The sequence below is a fragment of the Callithrix jacchus genome, chromosome 5 (genome assembly GCF_049354715.1).
Source record: "Callithrix jacchus isolate 240 chromosome 5, calJac240_pri, whole genome shotgun sequence".
NCBI lineage: Eukaryota > Metazoa > Chordata > Mammalia > Primates > Cebidae > Callithrix > Callithrix jacchus.
Genome location: NC_133506.1, coordinates 73,641,262 through 73,662,148, shown reverse-complemented (window position 1 = coordinate 73,662,148; position 20,887 = coordinate 73,641,262). Strand labels below are relative to the sequence as shown.

The window sequence follows — 20,887 nt, the reverse complement described above, 5'->3', positions numbered from 1 at the left end:
GGGATTACAGACATGTGCCACTACACCTTCTTCTTCTTCTTCTTTTTTTTTTTTTTTAGTAGAGATGGGGTTTCACCATGTTGACCAGGCTGGTCTTGAACTCCTGGCCTTTTTTTTTTGAGATGGAGTCTCAATCTGTCACCCAGGCTGGAGTGCAAAGGTGAGATCTCGGCTCACTGCAACCTCCGCCTCCAGGGTTCAAGTGATTCTCCTGCTTCAGCCTCCCGGGTAGCTGGGATCACAGGTGCAAGCCACCACACCCTGTTAATTTTTGTATTTTTTGTAGAGACGCGGTTTCACCATGTTGCTCAAGCTGGTCTTGAACTCCTGTGCTCAAGTGATCTGCCTGCCTTTGCCTCCAAAGTGCTGGGTTACAGGCATGAGCCACCGAGCCCAGCCTGTAAATAAAGTTTTATTGGAACACAGCCATGCTTGTTTCTCTACATGTCATTTATGACCGCTTCTGTGCTGCAAGAGTGGAGTTGAGTAGTTATGATAAAGACTGTATGGCCTTGTAAGCCTCAAATATTTGCTATCTGGCCCTTCATAGGAGATGTTTCTGGATCCCTGGCATAGCAAAGAGGGGATAACGATATTCGGGGTAATTAGAAGCCTCCGTTTTACTGCCGTTATTGCTGTTGAGCATCACCCCGGGGGTGCTGGCCAAACTGCACAAGACGGAAAAAGACATTTCAAGTTGCAAGAATTGGAAAGGAAGAGATAAAACAATATGCTCATTATACAGAAAATCAACACCATCAACAAGAAAAAAGTTAAATTCTTTCCAAATTAACGTATACATTCAATGCAATAAAAATAAAATTTTCAGTTGTTTGAGACAGTCTCTCTCTGCCACCGAGGCTGGAGTGCAATGGTGCAACCTCTGCCTCCCAGGTTCAAGTGATTCTCCTGTCTCAGCCTCCCGAGTAACTAGGAGTACAGGTGTGCGCCACCATGCCTGGCTAATTTTTGTGTTTTTAGTAGAGTGGGGGTTTCACCATGTTTGCCAGACTGGTCTTGAAATCCTGACCTCAGGTGATCCACCTGCTTCAGCCTCCCAAAGTGCTGGGATTACAGGAGTAAGCCACCACACCCAGCCTCAATTGGATTTTCTTTTCTTTTTTTGAGATGGAGTCTTGCTCTGTTGCCCAGGCTGGAGTGCAATGGCACGATCTCAGCTCACTGCAACCTCCACCTCTCAGGTTCAAGCAATTCTCCTGCCTCAGCCTCCTGAATAGCTGGGACTACAGGCGCCCACCACCACGCCCAGCTAACTTTTGTGTTTTTAGTAGAGACGGGGTTTCACCATATTGGCCAGGCTGGTCTCAAACTCCTGACGTTGTGATCCACCCACCTCCACTTCCCAAAGCACTGGGATTACAGGTGTGAGCCACCATGCCTGGCCTCAATTGGATTTTTAAAAGCAACTCAACAACCTTTAAGAATATATATGTGGCAAGCCATGGGGGTATAGCTCAGGGATAGAGCATTTGACTGAAGAAAATATATGTGGCAAGATAAAAGTCAATATAGGAAAAAAAGAAGAAATTGGAGGAAGGGGGAGCTAGCTTTATTAGACATTAAAATATAATACAAAGCCATAGTAATAAAAATAGTACAGTAATGATATAAGAACAAATAGGCCAGGTGCGGTGGCTCACACTTGTACTGTAGGCTCTCACGTGTAGGTTGTGGTGAGCTGAGATCGCACCACCACACTCCAGCCTGGGCAACAAAAGGTGAATCTCCATCTCAAAAAAAAAAAAAAAGAACAGACAAATAGACCAATGGAAAGTTAATATACAATAAAGGTAACATCTCGAACTGGTAGAAGAAAGACATTATTGGGAAACTGGCTGTCTACATGACGGTAAATCAAATTGAATTTATACCTAACAGGCAAAGATGGATACTGGATAGACTGAAGACCTAAACATGTAATGTAAAATTACAGAGCTAGTGGCTCAAGCCTGTAATCCCAGCACTTTGGGAGGCCGAGGCGGGTGGATCACGAGGTCAACAGATCGAGACCATCTTGGTCAACATGGTGAAACCCCGTCTCTACTAAAATTACAAAAAATTAGCTGGGCACGGTGGTGCGTGCCTGTAATCCCAGCTGCACGGGAGGCTGAGGCAGGAGAATTGCCTGGACTCAGGAGGCGGAGATTGCGGTGAGCCGAGATCGCGCCATTGCACTCCAGCCTGGGTAACAAGAGCGACACTCCGTCTCAAAAAAAAAAAAAAAAAAAAAAAAAAAAAAAAAAAAAAATTACAGAGCTAGTAGGAAAAGAAAGACAAAAAAAATCTATACTACTAGGAGTATAGAAGGGCTTCTTCTTTTTTTTTTTTTTTTCTTTTTTGAAGCGGAGTCTGGCTCTGTTGCCCAGGCTGGAGTGCAGTGGCGTGATCTCAGCTCACTGCAAACTCCACCTCCTGGGTTCAAAGAGATTCTCCTGCCTCAGCCTCCTGAGTAGCCAGGACTACAGGCAACTGCCACCATGCCTGGCTAATTTTTTGTATTTTTAGTAGAGATGGGTTTTCACCATGTTGTTCCGGATGGTCTTGATCTCCTGACCTTGTGATCCACCCACCTCAGACTCCCAAAGTGCTGAGATTACAGGCATGAGCCACCACGCCTGGCTGAAGAGCTTCTTAAATAAGGCCTCCAAAGCATATTCCAAAAAGCTAAAAGAAATTGTGAAATTGCATGAAAATTACAAATTTCAGTTCAACATCAATGTATCAGGTAGGCTCCGAGCAAGCAACAGATGGCACACCCAAAAATTGGTAAGCGCAAGATTTTAAAATATGGGGACTATCTACAAAGGTGTGAACAGGCTTAGGGAAGCCACAAGAAATGGGGCAAGAACCCAGGCCTCCCAGAGTGGGGAGCTGTTACCACCTTCAGGACCGCAGGAAGAGGGCCTCCCAACAGGAGCCATGATACTCAGTGGGACGGGCAATGAGCTCAGTCACTCTGCAGGGAGGGGCCACACTTCCCTCCTCTTCCTGGAAGGGGGCTGGGAGCCAGATGGCAAGGGATAATTTGATGCAGTCATACAGCTCAGCCTCCCAGGCCACAGAACAACATGGAGAAGAATAGAGAGTGGATCTGAAGGACAAATGGAAGACATTCAACACAGAAGGAGCCCTAGATGAAGAAATAGATAGGAAACCTATTGGAAAAGTAGCACCAGTATAAACAAGTAGTTCACAGATGAGGAAGCCTGGGGGTCTAATGTGCACATGAAGCATGCTCAGAATTACTAGTGACTAGAGAAATCAAACATGAGCGAGCCATCTCTTCACACTCATCCAACTGACAAACATTAGGAGGAAGTCAAGTGCTGCCAAGGTTTCGGAAGAACTTGCTGATGGGAGGATACATTTGAATAGCCATTCTGCAAGGTATTTAGTGGAATTAGGAATGCCAGGTGTGGTGGCTCACGCCTATAATCCCAGCACTTTGGGAGGCCGAGGCGGGTGGATCACCCGAGGCCAAGAGTTCAAGACCAGCCTGGTCAACGCAGTGAAACTCTGTCTCTACTAAAAATAATAAAAAAAAAAAAAAGAAAGAAAGAAAAATAGCTGGCTGTGGTGGCAGGCACCTGTAATCCCTGCTACTCGGGAGGCTGAGGCAGGAGAATCGCTTGAACTTGGGAGGCAGAGGTTGCAGTGAGCTGCGATTGTGCCATTGCACTCCAGCCTGGGTGAGAAGAGCAAAACTCTGTTTCAAAAAAAAAGAAAATGCATATATGTCATGATCCCCAAAATCCTACTTCCAAGCATATACACCAGAGAGATTCTCTGACAGGTCCATTATGGGACACTGTGAAGATGTTCACTGCAGTGCTGATTGGGTAGCGAGGAGTTGGAGGCAACCTGGATGCCTACTGAGAGCAGAATGCAGGGAGCATGTCTGATGGGCTACTCTCCAGCATTTAGAAACAGTGACTAAGGCCGGGCGCAGTGCCTCATGCCTGTAATCCCAGCACTTTGGGAGGCCGAGGTGGGTGGATCACGAGGTCAGAAGTTCAAGACCAGCCTGGCCAATATGGTGAAACCCCGTCTCTACTAAAAATACAAAAATTAGCTAGGCGTGGTGGTGCGTGCCTGTAATCCTTGCTACTTGGGAAGCCGAGGCAGGAGAATAGCTTGAACCTGGGAGGTGGAGGTTGCAGTGAGCTGAGGTCAATTGCTTGAACCTGGGAGGTGGAGGCTGCAGTGAGCTGAGATCTCGCCATTGCGTTCCAGCCTGGGCGATAAAATAGAGTGAGACTCCATCTCACAAAAAAAAAAATTAGGAAAGAGGAGGTCAGTTTTTGTACGTTTGCAGACACTATGTACTTACTACTGTGATGCAATAGAGATGCCGCAGCGCCGCCTGCACAAGGCTGCTGTCAGAGAACCTTGAACTGAATCTAATTAGCACTAACTACCAGCTTACCGGCAATGCAGTGGGAAGGGAACATCCACACAGGCATGCATGCCGTCAGATCCAGAAGGCAGAAGATTTTGCAGCCTGCTTATGCTTTCTTCAACGAAAAAAAGGTAAGAGAAAAAAGAGAGGCCAGGTTCAGTGGCTCACCCCTGGAATCCCAGTACTTTGGGAGGCTGAGGCAGGCAGATCACTTGAGCTCAAGAGTTTGAGACCAGCCTGGGCAACAACCCTGTCTCTGAAACAAATACAAAAATTAGTTGGGCATGGTGGTGTGTGCCTGCAGTCCCAGCTACTGTGGAGGCTGAGGATCACCTGAGCCAAGGAATATCGAGGCTGCAGTGAGTGGTGATTGCACCACTGCACTCCAGCCTGGGCAACAGAGTGAGACCCTGAAAAAAAAAAAGAAGGATGAAAATTAAAAAAGACTTAGATGAAATATTTGTAACATTTACAACAAGGAATTAATATCCAGACTGTAAAGGACTGCTACACAATTACAAGAAAAAAACCAACAACCCATCAGAGAAATGGGCAAAGAATATTATAGTAGGCATTCGTCATTTGTGTTTTAGAGAGACCCTTAATGTGCATACTTCGGGGGGGCACCAGTAGCCACAGGACCATATTCTTTGTCTTGCCCCCCTGATGTAGTGGAGCAGGGTGGCATGTGCCATGGTTGTCACCCACCTGGCACTCTCTCCTAGAACCTTGAGTCTTGAGTGTATAATGAAAATTTGTAGAAATAGTTGAGAGGTCATGTGTAAGATCTTTAAGAAATCTTTAAGTAAAAAATGCAGGCCTGGCGCAGTGGCTCATCTCTGTAATCCCAGCACTTTGGGAGGCTGAGGTGGGCAGATCACCTGAGGTCAGGAGTTTGAGACCAGCCTGGCCAACGTGGTGAAACCTCGTCTCTGCTAAAAATACAAAACACTAGCTGGGTGTGGTGACAGGTGCCTGTAATCCTAGCTACTTGGGAGGCTGAGGCAGGAGAATTGCTTGAACCTGGGAAGCGGAGTTTGCAGTGAGCCAAGATCGCACCATTGCACTCCAGCCTGGGTGACAGAGTGAAACTCTGTCTAAAAAAAAAAAAATGCAACCTGCAAAATTATGCATACAATATGATTCCATCTACGTAGTGCTCCCCTCCAAAAGAGCCACCTGCAATAGCTACAGATTTCCTTAACCTCCCAATGGTCATTGCTCTTCTGTATACTCATCCTCTCCCCGGTCACTGGATTCTTTCCATCTCAAAGATTTTTCTATCAAATAACCCTCACTTGCTTCCCTGGTCCCTCTCCAGACATTGTTGAATCGCCTTCTTCTTTTTTTTTTTTTTTTGAGACGGAATTTCACTCTGTCACCCAGGCTGGAGTGCAGTGGCTCGATCTTGGCTCACTGCAACTTTTGCCTCCTGGTTTCAAGCAATTCTCCTGCCTCAGACCCCCAAGTGGCTGAGATTACAGGTGCCTGCTACTATGTTCAACTAATTTTTTGTATTTTTAGTAGAGATGGGGTTTCATCATGTTGGCCAGGCTGGTCTTGAACTCCTGACCTCAGGTGATCCTCCTGCCTTGGCCTCCCAAGGTGCTGGAATTACAGGTGTGAGCCACCGCACCCGGCCTAAATCTCCTTCTTTATTGCTTCAAGTTAATTGTGCTTGGGGTATAAAGGGAGGAGTCTGAATTTGGAGTGAGGCAGATGGGGGTTACTGTGTACTGTGAGGGAGTTACAAGCTTCTCAGAGGTGTTAGAGAGAGGGGTTCTACACGAGGCTGAAGAACGCAGGGTTACAGCAGGACCTGTGTGTGTGTGTGTGTGTCTGTGTACACTCCAGGCCAGACTGGTCCCAGCTCTGCTCAACAGCTATGTAGAGTGAGTGTGATATTTCTTGGCAGTGGGGAAACCAACTGGTTCAAGTGATTCTCCTATAAAACTTAATTGCCTCACTATGAGCCAGCATCCCACAGGAGGTCTGCCTTAGTTTGGGTGACTCCCAAAAGCAGAGCCTTGAAGGACTTGAGGGAGGCAGTTTTCTTGGGAGCTGATCCCAGAAAACAGGAGTGAAAAAGACGAGGGAGTGAGGAGGCGAGCCCAATAGGGGTGCATTATCAAGGCTGCTGCACATTTTGGGTGATGGGGCTAACCAGCATCTCCAAGCTTACAGAATGGCTGATCTGAAGGAGGGGTGGCTGGAGGATTTTCAATTCCCCATGGGCACCAACTCCCCAGCAGGTCTGGGCTGTACTCCTGTTGGCTGAGCAAACTCCTATTGGTACTAGAGAAAGCCCTGGGGCAGAAAGTGTGGCTCATGCTTGAGGGGGGATGTTTTCAGCACAAGGACCTGGTTGAGCGCTCATGGAACGGCAGAATTTTTAGTAGAGAACTTTATAATGTGCATATAATTTTTAGTAGAAAATTCTGTCATGGTTGAAGTCAGTGGGTCAAAGGGGAGCAACGTGGGGCATCAGAGGTGTCTACTACAAGACCCCACACTCAATCTCCAGTAAGAATCTGGGGATGCACAATAGCAACCAAACCATAAAATACCCAAGAATGAACTGAAGAAATGTACAGGATCTGGATGAGAACAACTGTAAAACTCTAATGAAGGTCATAAAAACACTTGCATACACTTGCTGGGTGCGGTGGCTCACACCTGTTATCCCAGCACTTTGGGAGGCTGAGGCAGGCGGATCACCTGAGGCTGGGAGTTTGAGACCAACCTGACCAACTTGGAGAAACCCCATCTCTACTAAAAAGTCAAAATTAGCAGGGCATGGTGGTGCATACCTGTAGTCCCAGCCACTTGGGAGGCTGAGGCAGGAGAATCGCTTAAACCTGGGAGGTGGAGGTTGCAGTGAGCCGAGATTGTGCCATTGCACTCCAGCCTGGGCAACAAGATCAAAATTCTGTCTCAAAAAAACAAAAAACAGATGAAACAAAAAACCCTGCAACTTTCTTTTTTCGAGCTGGAGTTTTGCTCTTGTTGCTCAGGCCGGAATGCAATAGCACCATCTTGGCTCACCGCAACCTCCACCTCCCGGGTTCAAGTGATTCTCCTGCCTCAGCCTCCTGAGTATCAGGGATTACAGGTGCCTGCCACCACATCAGCTATTTTTCTTTTTAAAATTATTTTTAGTTGAGATAGAGTTTCACTGTGTTGACCAGGCTGGTATTGAACTCTTGACCTCAGGTGATCCACCCTCCTTGGCCTCCCAAAGTGCTGGGATTACAGGCATGAGCCACCACACCCAGCCCACAGCTAACTTATTCTTGACTAAGGTGTTTCAATATTGACCTAGACTGATCTATAAATTCAAGGTTATGGAAATGAAAATTCTTGGGCTTTTTTGGAATTTGACAAAATCAGCCTAAATTTCTCTAGAAGACTAAACATATGAGAACAGCCAGCAGAAAAAAAAACTTAAGCAATAATAAGGGGACTTGTCCTATCAAATATTAAGATATATCATAGATCTACACAATTAAAACACACTTGACACTGTCATAGGAATGGGCAGAGGAGTCAGTGACTGACATAGAATAGACTCCAGAAATGAATCCAGGGAACTAGTTGAGGATGTCTTGGTTGTAAGTAACAGAAATCCAATGAGAACCAGCTTAAGTAAAGAAGGGAAGTCATATGAAAAAGACACATGCCCAGGTATGTTTATTGTGGGCCAATTCACAATTGCAAAGCTATAGAACCCACCTAAGTGCCCCTCAACCACTGAGTAGATGAAAATGTGGTGGCCAGGCAAGGTGGCTCATGCCTATAATCCCAGAACTTTGGGAGGCTGAGGCAGGTGGATAACTTGAGGGCAGGGGTTCCAGACCAGCCTGGCCAACATGGCAAAACCTCCTGTCTACTAAAAATACAAAAATTTGCAAGGCATGGTGGTGTGTGCTTAGAGTCCTGGCTACTTGGGGGACTGAGCAGGAGAATCACTTGAACTTGGGAGGCAGAGGTTGCACTGAGCTGAGATTACACCACTGCACTCCAGTCTGGGGGACGGAGTGAGACTCTGTCTCAAAAAAAAGAAAAAAAAGAAAAAAAAAGAAATGTGGCATATATACACCATGAAATACTACCCAGCCATAAAAAGGAACAACATAATGTATTTTGCAGCAACTTGGATGGAGCTGGAGGCCATTATTCTAAGTGAAGTAACTCAGCAATGGAAAACCAAACACCGTATGTTCTCACTTACAAGTGGGAGCTGAGCTATGAATATGCAAAGACATACAGAGTGATATGATGGACTTTGGAGACTCAGAAGGGCTGAGTGGGGTGGTGGATAGAAGCGGGGGTGTGGGATTTAAAACGACATACTGGATACATGTACACTACTCAGGTGACAGGTGCACTAAAATCTCAGACTTCACCACTATTCAATTCATCCATATAACAAAAAACCACTTGCACCCTAAAAGTTATTGAAATAAAGTAGTTTAAAAAAAGAAGGGGGCCGGGCGCGGTGGCTCAAGCCTGTAATCCCAGCACTTTGGGAGGCCGAGGCGGGTGGATCACGAGGTCAACAGATCGAGACCATCCTGGTCAACATGGTGAAACCCCGTCTCTACTAAAAATTACAAAAAATTAGCTGGGCACGGTGGTGCGTGCCTGTAATCCCAGCTACTCAGGAGGCTGAGGCAGGAGAATTGCCTGAACCCAGGGGGCGGAGGTTGCGGTGAGCCGAGATTGCGCCATTGCACTCCAGCCTGGGTAACAAGAGCGAAACTCCGTCTCAAAAAAAAAAAAAAAAAAAAGAAGGGAGTTTATCAGAAAGATAGTGGAATATCTTGGGAGTCTCTGGGCAGGGTTGCAACTGGGCCTTGTGTCAAAATGGGGATGGGTGCTTTGTCAGGGACCTGGGACTTTCTCTCTGTACATGAGCTCTACCTCTTTCAGAGGTTCAGATGCTCTGTCTTGCAATTTTCTCTTTTTTTGTTTTTTCTGGGATGGAGTTTCACTCTTGTTGCCCAGGCTGCAGTGCAGTGGCTCAATCTTGGCTCACTGTAACCTCCGCCTCCAGGTTCAAGTGATTCTCCTGCCTCGGCCTCCTGAGTAGCTGGGATTACAGGCATGTGCCACCATGTCCAGCTAATTTTTGTATTTTTAGTAGAGACGGGATTTTGCCATGTTAGCAAGGCTGGTCTCGAACTCCTAACCTCAGGTGATCCACCACCTCGGCCTCCCAAAGTGCTGGGATTACAGGCATGAGCCACCATGCCCGGTTGCCCTTTCCACTTTTGGTGGACTGGCTTCTCTGCTCTTCAGTTCAAATCTTTACAACACTCCCCATTTTTTTTTTTTTTTTTGCTTTTTAATTTTTTCAACCAACCCAAAATGCCAAATTCCCGAGTTTTATAGCTTGCAGATTCTCCCTACTCCCCCTGCCTCTTTTTAAAAATTAAAGTGCTAGATTTATTTTAACACACCTGAATTGAGTGTGGAAAGGTGAAACAAACTCACAAGAACATATATTCAGTATTTCAAAGTGGAAGTCTTTTCAAAAAATGATACTGCAAAAGAGATAAGGAATGTAATAATGGGGAATAGTTTAATCAAGAAGTTCTTATGACATTTGATTTTAAACCATGTGTAAATACAGCAGCCTCTTAAGAATTTGGCAAAGATTTATTTTTTTTTCTATTTTCAGTCTTTTAAAGTAGATGCAGATTTTCTTAGGATAGAGCTGACTTTAAGAGCATGCAAAAGTTGAGCACTAAGGATAGGATTAAATTCAGAAGTGCAGAGTGATGAAGAGGAAAAGATAATGAGTAGGTGCCTTCAACAGAAAACTGACCATCCGAGGTGATTACCTAATAGAGTCTCTCTCTCTGTCTCTCTCTCTCTCTCCTTCCCAAAGTACTGGGGAAGACGCTAATTGACTCTGTTGGATCAGCTGACTAACACCGGCACGATCAATTGCAGCCAGAGGTCACGCCGTGGCTGCCGCGGTGACCACATGGGAAGGAGGGGAGAGTTCAGAGAAACGTGGAGGCGGTGTTGGGAGTGGGACATGGTGGGGGGAAAGTTAAACAGTAGCCATCTCTTACATGCAAGTGCACATAGGAATTCAGTAGCTTCAACTCAGAATCTGAGAAAAGGTGAGTAAATGGGGAACGTGGGACATTACTATCCCATCCATTGATCCCACCACTTTGTTTTTAACATTTAATGACGATAATAATTGTTTTTTTGAGATGAAGTCTTTCTCTGTTGCCTAGGCTGGAGTGCAGTGGTCTAATCTCAGTTCACCACAACCTCCACCTCCCTGGTTCAAGTGATTCTCCTGCCTCAGTCTCCCGAGTAGCTGGGATTACAGATGCCCACCACCGCACCCGGCTAATTTTTGTATTTTTTAGTAGAGATCAGGTTTCACCATCGGCCAGGCTGGTCTCAAACTCCTGACCCGGTGATCCACCTGCTCAGCGTTGGCCTCTGAAAGTGCTGGGATTACAGGCATCAGCCACCGTGCCCAGCAATAATATATTTCTTATGTGTGATTTTTTCTCAATTCTGAATGCCTGGGATAATACTTCTCAAACATTCTTGTTAAAGGATTATACTTTGTACTAACTGAATAAAGAAATGGCAGAATCAGTACAAAGAGCTATGGCTCCTTTTCTATGACATAAGAACTCAAGAAATTCTTCCCTCCCCATCTAAAGTTGCTTGCTTTACCATAAATAAACCCTTTGAAACAGCTACTGAATGTATAACCTGGATGGTGGAAAACATCCCATGGCTAATGTCTTAATGCTTTGCTGGAATTATTTGCTAAAATGAACCATTCCATGATGTATTTCTATCAGTTGGTTCCCTAAAGGCCTTTCACTAAATACAATGCCTTCAGCACAACAGATACTTTTACCATAAATTCATTCTATATTCAGATCTTTCAATTATAGTGCTTATACTGTCATTTTTGTCAGGATAATAATAACAGGTATAAATAGCTCTCTTTCTGTAATCCAAAACCAACAGTAAAAGAAAGTAGACACCAAGATACCAAAAATATTTCATACTTAAAGCCAAATGCATTTAGTTCTTTTCCAGGCAGCATGTCATAACAAGGTATCTATGCACTTACTGTTTCTTTTCCAAAGCAATCGTTTGGGCCAAGCTTTGAGTATCTACTTGTCCCCCATGATGAGTCATCTTACAATGTGTTTGTGTGGTTTTTTTCCTTTGGAGACAGAGTCTCGCTTTGTCAACGAGATTAGAATTCAATGGCATGATCTCAGCTCACTTCAACATCCGTGATATGGTTTGGCTGTATCCCCACCCAAATCTCATCTTGAATTGTGGCTCCCATAATCCCCACATGTTGTGGGAGGAACCAGTGGGAGGCAATTGAAACATGGGGGAAGGTCTTTCCTGTGCTGTTCTTATGATAGCGAATAAGTACCACGAGGTCTGATGGTTTTATAAATGGGAGTTCCCCTGCACAAGCTCTCCTGCCTGCCACCATTTCAGACATATCTTTGCTCCTTCTTTGCCTTCTGCCATGATTGTGGGGCTTCCCTAGCCATGTGAAAATGTGAGTCTATTAAACCTCTTTTTCTTTGTAAATTAGTCTTAGGTATGTCTTTATTAGCATGTGAGAACAGACTAATACAGTAAATTGATACTGGTAGAGTGGGGTGCTGCTGTAAAGATAGCTGATAATGTGGAACTGACGTTGAAACTGGGTAACGGGCAGAGGTTGGAACAGTTTGGTGGGCTCAGAAGAAGACAGGAAAATGTGGGGAAGTTTAGAACTTCCTAGAGACTTGTTGAATGGCTTTGACCAAAATGTTGATAGTGATATAAAGTCCAGGCTGATGTACTCTCAGATGGAGTTGAGGAACTTGCTGGGAACTAGAGCAAAGGTGACTCTTGCTGTGCTTTAGCAAAGAGACTGGCAGCTTTTTGTCCCTGCCCTAGAGATGTGTGGAACTTTGAACTTAAGAGAGATGATTTGGGGTCTCTGATGGAAAAGTTTCCAAGCAGCAAAGCATTCAAGAGGAAGCATAGCAAAAAAGTTTGGAAAATTTGCAGGCTGATGATGCAATAGAGTAGAAAAACCTGGTGGGGCGCAGTGGCTCAACCTGTAATCCCAGCACTTTGGGAGGCCAAGGCAGGTGGATCACCTCAGGTCGGGAGTTCAAGACCAGCCTGACCAACATGGAGAAACACTATCTCTATTAAAAATCCAAAATTAGCTAAGTGTAGTGGTGCATGCCTCTAATCCCAGCTACTCAGGAGGCCGAGGTAGGGGAATTGCTTGAACCCGGGAGGCAGAGGTTGCAGTGAGCCCAGATTGTACCATTGCACTCGAGCCTGGGCAAAAAAAGTGAAACTTCATCTCAAAAAAAACAAAAAGACAAAAAAAAAAAAAAACCATAAAAAAACCAATTTTCTGGGGAGAAATTCAAGCCTGCTGCTGCAGACATTTCCATAAGTAACAAGGAGCTGAATGGTTATCACCAAGATAATGGGGAAAATATCTCCAGGACATGTCAGAGACCTTTGTGGCAACTCCTCCCATCATAGGCACAGAGGCCTAGGAGGAAAAAATGGTTTTCTCTGTCAGGCCCAGGGTCCCCCTGCTGTTTGCAGCCTAGGGACTTGGTGTTCTGTGTCCTAGCCACTCCAACCATGGTTAAAATGTTCCAAGGTACAGCTCTGGATGTGGCTTCAAAGACTTGGGAGCTTCCACATGGTGTTGAGCCTGCTGGTGGCACAGAAGTGGAGAACTGAGGTTTGGGAACCTCCAACTAGATTTCAGAGGATGTATAGAAATGCCTGGATGTCCAGGCAGAGGTCTGCTGCAGGAGCAGGGCCCTCATGGAGAATATCTGCTAGGGCAGAGTGAAAGGGAAATGTGAGGTTGGAGTTCCCACACAGAGTCCCCCCTGGGCACTGCCTAATGGAGCTGCGAGAAGGGGGTTACCATCCTTCAGACCCCAGAATGGTAGATCCTCTAGCAGCTTGCACTGTGAGCCTGGAAAAGCCAAAGACACTCAATGCCAGTCCATGAAAGCAGCCAGGAGGGGAGTTGTGCCCTGCAAATCCACAGGGGCGCAACCACCCAAGGCCATGGGAGCCCACCTCTTGCATCAGTGTGTCCTGGATGTGAGACATGGAGTCAAAGGAGATCATTTTGAAGCTTTAAGATTTGACTGCCCTGCTGGATTTCAGACTTGTATGGGGCCTGTAGCTCCTTCATTTTGGCCAATTTCTCCCATTTGGAATGAGTATATTTACCCAATGCCTGTACCCCCATTGTGTCTGGGAAATAACTAACTTGCTTTTGATTTTACAGGCTCACAGGCGGAAGGAACTTGCCTTGTTTCAGATGAGACTTCGGACTGTGGACTTTTGAGTTAATGCTAAAATGAGTTAAGAATTGGGGGGACTGTTGGGAAGGATGATTGGTTTTGAAATGTGAGGACATGAGATTTGGGAGGGGCAAGGGACAGAATGACATGGTTTGGCTGTGTCCCCACCCAAATCTCATCTTGAATTGTAGCTGCCAGAATCCCCATGTGTTGTGGGAGGGTCCTGGTGGGAGGTAATTGAATCGTGGGGGCAGGTCTTTCCTGTGCTGTTCTTGTGAGAGTGAGTAAGTCTCATGAGATCTTATTGTTTTATAAATGGGAGTTCCCTGCAGAAGCTCTCTTGGCTGCTGCCATGTAAGACATAGCTTTGTTCTTTCTTTGCCTTCTGCCATGACTGTGAGGCCTCCCCAGACATGTGAAACAGTGAGTTTGTTAAACCTCTTTTTCTTAATAAATTACCTAGTCCCAAGTATATCTTCAATAGCAGTTTGAGAACAGAAAAACACACTCCACCTCCTGAATTCAAAGGATTCTCATTTCTCAGGCTCCTAAGTAGCTGGGATTACAGGCATGTGCCACCATGCCCAGTTAATTTTTTTTAAATATATTTTTAGTAGAGATGGGGTTTTGCCATATTGGCCAGGCTGGTCTCAAACTCCTCACTTCAAGTGATGTGCCCACGTGGGCCTCCCAAAGGTTTGAGATTACAGGCATGAGCCACTGCACCTGGCTGCAATGTGTTCTGATAAGTATCTTATATAGGGGGAGAAGAAATGTTCTTGCTAAGCTACAGAGTCACCAGGTGAGCAGTGTTGTGGGAGACCGGCAAAACGTTCCAGCTCTTCCATTGTCATCAAGTTCATGTTAGGACCTCATCAGTTAACCTGGACCAACAGATCCCTACAGAAAACCATTCAGATTTGCCACTGCAGGAGGAAGGCACAGGAGAAGAGGAGGAGAAGAGATTCAATCTCCTGTGATGCAGTGTAGAGGCTGCTGGTTAGAAAAAGTCAACTGATGGCCAGGCACGGTGGCTCAAGCCTGTAATCCCAGCACTTTGGGAGGCTGAGGCGGGTGGATTACGAGGTCAACAGATCGAGACCATCCTGGTCAACATGGTGAAACCCCATCTCTACTAAAAATACAAAAAATTAGCTGGGCATGGTGGTGCATGCCTGTAATCCCAGCTACTCAGGAGGCTGAGGCAGGAGAATTGCCTGAACCCAGGAGGCGGAGGTTGCGGTGAGCCAAGATCACGCCATTGCACTCCAGCTGGGGTAACAAGAGCAAAACTCTGTCTCAAAAAAAAAAAAAAGAAAAAGAAAAAGTCAACTGACACAATGTGATGACAGAGAACAAGAGGAAGAAGAAGAAGAGGAAGACAAAGAAGAGGAAGGAGAACAAGAGGAAGAGGAAGGAGAAAAGAAAGAGGAGGGAAGAAGAAGAAGGAAGAGGTGGGGGAGAAAAGAAGACCACCAAACACAATGTGATGAGAGAAAGAAGAAGTAGAAAAAAAAAGAAAACCCAAACAAACCAGGCAGAATAGAAGTGAAGTAGTTCTCTTTAGGACGTCATGCCAAGTAGAAAGCCTCCCAAAGCCTCCAATTACTGGAACATTCTTCCTCACAGATGATCCCACCTCCTTGGTTTGCTTTGCCATCAACAGTTATCTGGTTGCTCTTAGGGCTTTTCACCAGTTCCTTGGCTGTGTTCACATCCTCCTCTGCTTGCTTCCAGTCAACTTTGCTGTACCCAGGATGGTTTGCAAACTGAAATAGAGAGAAAAAAATACAAAACTACCTTCCCCAGCTGTTACAGCCAAAGTACCAGCCTTCTGGAATATGGCATCTGTGCCCTATCCAGGGCTATCTCTGACGGACAATGGGGTGGCCATGCTAGGCATTTGGCCCAGATTCCTGCCTAAATATGGCGACTTTGTAGCAAATTCTGCAAGGTCCAGAGACTCCAAACTTTCCCCAGAGTTTCCTTGACTGGACAGAGCCATTCTGTTGGGCTTATCTCTTGAGGACACTGTGGGGGCTCTGTGCCATCTTTTCCCACTGTCTTTCTGGAATCAGCCCAAGTTTTCCACAAAACTGATGTTTACAGTTTTTTTTTTTTTTAAATGAGACATAGAAATTGATCCTCCTGGTCTTAAAGCTCAAGAAACTTCCATTTATTTTCTCTGAATTCCTTTCTCAGGAAACTGACCATCGGGCATCCTAGATAGTATGTATAGGGGCTGGCTGAAACTGTCCAGATCACTGCATCTGGACAATGAGGTGCCGGACCTCTCATCTGACCACCCACTGGGTGTTAACTAACTCTTTTTCCTCACTTCACCTTAATTCCTGTTTTCCTGTATGTAGTTATATTTCTTCCTTGCTGTATAAACTCCTAACTTTAGTGGTCGGAGAGATGGATTTGAGACTTGTTTCCTGGCTGACATCACTCACAATAAAAGCCTTCCTTTCCTGGTATTACTTATTGTCTCAGTGATTGGCTTTCTGTCAGGTGGACCTAGACCGAACCCCTGGCATTCAGCAATACTGCCTGCCCTTGTCCTGTCCTCACTGCCCCTGAAGTCTTCTGTGCAGCATTATAATCACTCCTTTCATATCCTGAACTCTCCTTTCATATCCTGAACTCTCCTGCTCCTCTTTCCTTCTGTCTGTCTTGCCAGGTAAAAGCCCAACCCTGGTTAAATGCTTCCTCTCTCTTACTTTGTTCCTGAGTGGCTGAAAAAAGCCCTTCTGCACCTGAATGGCTGAGTGTGGCTGTATAATAACAATAACAACAAAACCACCATTATTTGATGGCCTGCCTGACTTTTTTTTTTGTCTTCAGAAGACAGAATATTTATTATAACCAGGCAAGGGGCAGGAGACAGTTCCATTTTAAAATAAGACTGCTTTGTAGTCATTGCAAAGCCCCAAGTTTAGTTTTCTTCACTTATACATTCGATATATACAGGAAGCTATTTTATTTTTCTTTCTTTTTTTTTTTTTTGAGTGGAAAAAAGGTGGTACCATCTGAGCTCACTGCAACCTCTGCTTCCAGCGTTCCAGTAATTCTCATGTCTCAGCCTCCCAAGTAGCTGTAATTACAGGCATGCACCACCACTTCCAGCTAATTTTTTTTTTTTTTTATATTTTTAGTAGAGTTGGGGTCTTGCCATGTTTCCCAGGCTGCTTTGAAATTCCTGAGCTTGGGCAATCCACCCACCTTGGCCTCCCAAAGTGCTAGGATTACAGGTGTGATCCACCGTGCCCAGTCTAAAGCTATTTTCTTAATAGTTACATTTGTGCCAAACGTTAAATAAAATGCACATTCGTATCGGTTTTATATTTTTAAATGTAAGTACTATACCAGTTCTGAAACAGTGACTTCCAGCCTCTGTGTTATTTTTTCTTAAATTTTTTAATTTTTAATTTTTTTTTGGTCGGGTGAAAGAATTTTATTTGGACTGAGAGCTGGAGAATGAGAAAAGGACCTGAGACCGTATACTGGGCTAAGGAGGGGAAGTGAGGTTCTAAAATGTCAGTCAAAGCTCATCGACCAAACGGACTCTGCTTCCCAGCAAACTTGCAGTTAGTGCAACCATCAGAATGCCTGCTGGGGAATGTATTTGCCACTAAATTCTCCAAGTATGCCTATGTTACAAAAAAGATACAGGTTTTTCATCATAATTAAATTTCCACAAACCTCCCCAATCACAAGTATTAGAAGAGGAAGTAAAAATCACATTTTACAGATCTCACACTTGTCTTCAACATTTAGTTCATCATCTTCAAAAAATAGCTTCCCTGCTAAACTCATTAGCTATATGATCTATCCCAGCAGCAAGAAGACGGCCATGGCATGGCAATCCTCTCCCCATTTTCCCTAGCCACTCAGGGCTGAACAGCAGGGTGAGGCTCAGGTAGGGGTGGGGGACGGGAGCACAAGGGCCATTTTCCCCCAGTACAACACTGCATCTGAAGCTTGATGGGAGAGCAGAACTGGCGAGACGTGAAGGAAGGGTCACTGCTGGAAGAGGAGGAGGAAGAGGAGGAGGAATGCTCGCCATGCTTGTGGTGCTGGTGCATCTTTTCACGAGCTTTCTTCATTTTCTTCTGCATCTTCTTGTGCATCTCTGACCATGCCAGGAGCCAAGGGATTCACAGGAGGCATTCCAGGGGCAGGCGGTGGGTATGGAGGAGGGTAGGGACCGAGGGTTGGCATCTTGGATACCCTGGCTGTGGCACAGGAGAAGGGGGCCCACCTGAGGGGAAAGCTGGATTGCCCTGGGGAGCTTCTGGGGATGGAGAAAAGGGGCCTGGGGGAAAGGGTGGATTGATGGGTGGTGGGTGGCCAGGATTGGAACCTCCAGGGTGCTTGATGTTGGGGGGATGTGGATTTGGCCCTGCCTGCCTGGCATTTGGGGTTCCACATGTTTAGGTGTGTCCTCCACCCTTTCCACCTGCAGTCTGTAGTGAGATCCCATCTCTTGGGGTCCGTCAATCACACCACTTGGGCTTGATGCGGTCTCTGTGTTATTTTTAAACAGCCATTATTTCACCTTTCCAGCAAGTGCTAAACGGTGTACTTTTTTTATTTTTATTTTTTGGGACAGGGTCTCGCTCTGTCATCCAGACTGGAATGCAGTGGTGCTTTCTTGGCTCACTGCAACCTCCAGCTCCTGTGCTCAAGTGATCCTCCACCTCAGCCTCCCACGTAGCAGGGACCACAGGTGCGTGCCACCGCATGCAGCTACTTTTTCTTTTTGGTAGAGATGGGATCTCACTACAGACTGCAGGTTGCTCTCCAGCCCCTGGGGGCAGGCAGTCCTCCCACCTCAGCCTCCCAAAGTGCTGGGATTACAAGCGTGGGCCACCACGCCTGGCTATTTTTGTTAATTGAAGCAAATTAAAAGTAAATTCATTTCTAAGAATTTCCTAATATTCTGGGAGGTCAAAACTAAAGCTCACTGTTCTTACAATACATACAGTCCTATGTTTAGAAACAATACATTTTAAAAAAGTACCCATTTCAGTAAGAAGAATCTTTAAAGCTTCAAGATCTTGAACTGTTAATGGAACAATGGCATTTTAATTTTATTTATTTAATTTTTCAAAAAATTTTTGAGGCAGAGTCTCACTCTGTTATCCAGGTTGGTGTGCAGTGGCGCAATCTCAGCTCACTGTAACCTTTACCTCTCATGTTCAAACAATTCTCCTGCTTCAGCCTCCCAAGCAGCTGGGAGTTTACAGGTACCTACCCATCACCATGCCCAGCTAATTTTTGTATTTTTACTAGAGATGGGGTTTCACCATGTTGGCCAAGCTGGTCTCGAACTCCTGACCCCAAGTGATCCACCTGCCTTGACCTCCCAAAGTGTTGGGATTACAGGCGTGAGCCACCTCGCCCAGCCACCAATGGCATTTTTAAATGTGTAAATGCAGCAGAATACACTGTCAAGTATTGACATTGGCTCAAGTGAATTTTCAGTGCTCCTCAACATTCCTACAGGTGCTATAAATCCATCCACTCTTTGTTTTTCTGAAATCATGGTTCCAAATGTTCTCCTTGCTTTGATCCTTTCTCACTCTCAATTGATGACTTTGTTTCCAATGTTACTGGGAAAATGGCAGCTGAAGACTCACCCTCCTGCTATGCGTGGTGGACTGTCTGGAGAGTACTGAACTCATCCTTTTTTTTTTTTTTTTTGAGATGGAGTCTCACTTCTTCGCTCAGGCTGGAGTGCCGTGGAGCGATCTCAGCTCACTGCAAACTCTGCCTCAAGGGTCAAGCAATTCTATGCCTCAGCCTCCTGAGTAGCTGGGATTACAGGAGCTTGCCACCACGTCCAGCTAATTTTTGTATTTTTTAGTAGAGATGGGGGTTTCACTATGTTGCTCAGGCTGGTCTAGAATTCCTGACCTTGTGATCTGCCCACCTCGGCCTCCCAAAGTGCTGGGATTACAGGCGTGAGCCATCATGCCTGGTCTTTTTTTTTTTTTTTTTTCTTTTTAGATGGAGTTTTGCTCTTGTCACCCAGGCTGGAGCACAGCAGTGAGATCTCCGCTCACTACAACCTCTGCCTTCTGCTTTCAAGTGATTCTCCTGCCTCAGGCTCCCAAGTAGCTGGAATTACAGGTGCCCACCACCACGCCTGGCTAATTTTTGTATTTTTAGTAGAAATAGGGTTTCACCATGTTGGCCAGGATGGTCTCAAACTCCTGACCTCAGGTGATCCGCCTGCTTCAGCCTCCCAAAGTGCTGAGATTACTACATGCGTGAGCCGTGGCGCCCAGCCCTTCTTTGCTCTCTTTAGAGCAAAACTCCTTTCACTCTTTTCACTTATTCACCCTCTATTATTTTTCAATTTAAAAAGTAATATGATGAGGCTGGGTGGGGTGGCTCACACCGGTCATTCCAGCACTTCCGGAGGCTGAGGAGGAAGGATTGCTTGAACCCAGGAGTTCAAGACAGTGAGCTGTGACAGCACCACTGCACCCCAGTCTGGGAGACACAGCAAAACCCTGTCTCAAAAAATAAATTTAATGTTTTAAGATATTTCAGACCTACACAAAAGTGTAGAGAAAAAGATTTTAAAAAATCAACTACCAGGCCAGGTGTGGTGGCCCACTCCTGTAATCCCAGACCTTTGGGAGGCTGAGGCAGGCAGATCACTTGAACTCAGGAGTTCGAGACCCAGGTGGGAAACATGGTAAAACCCGGTCTCTACAAAAAAATACAAAAATTAGCCAGGTGAGCCGGGTGCGGTGGCTCACGCCTGTAATCCCAGCACTTTGTGAGGCTGAGGGACGGATCACGAGGTCAGGAGATTGAGACCATCCTGGCCAACATGGTGAAACCCCGTCTCTATTAAAATACAAAAAATTAGCTGAGCGTGCTGGCATGCACCTGTAGTCCCAACTACTTGGGAGGCTGAGGCAGGTGCTTGAACCCGGGAGGCAGAGGTTGCAGTGAGCTGAGATCGTGCCACTGAACTCAAGCCTGGTAACAGATCCAGACACCATCTTAAAAAAAAAATTTAGCCACGTGTGGTGGTGCTACTTGGAGGTTGAGGTGAGAGGATCGCCTGAGCATGGGACGTCGAGGCTGCAGT

General features: G+C 45.7%; 1 pseudogene; it reads right to left on the bottom strand.

The window, feature by feature from the left end:
* Positions 1–17,666: 17,666 nt before the first annotated feature.
* LOC100896644 (proline-rich protein 13 pseudogene) lies at positions 17,667–18,206 on the bottom strand (annotated as a pseudogene).
* Positions 18,207–20,887: the final 2,681 nt, after the last annotated feature.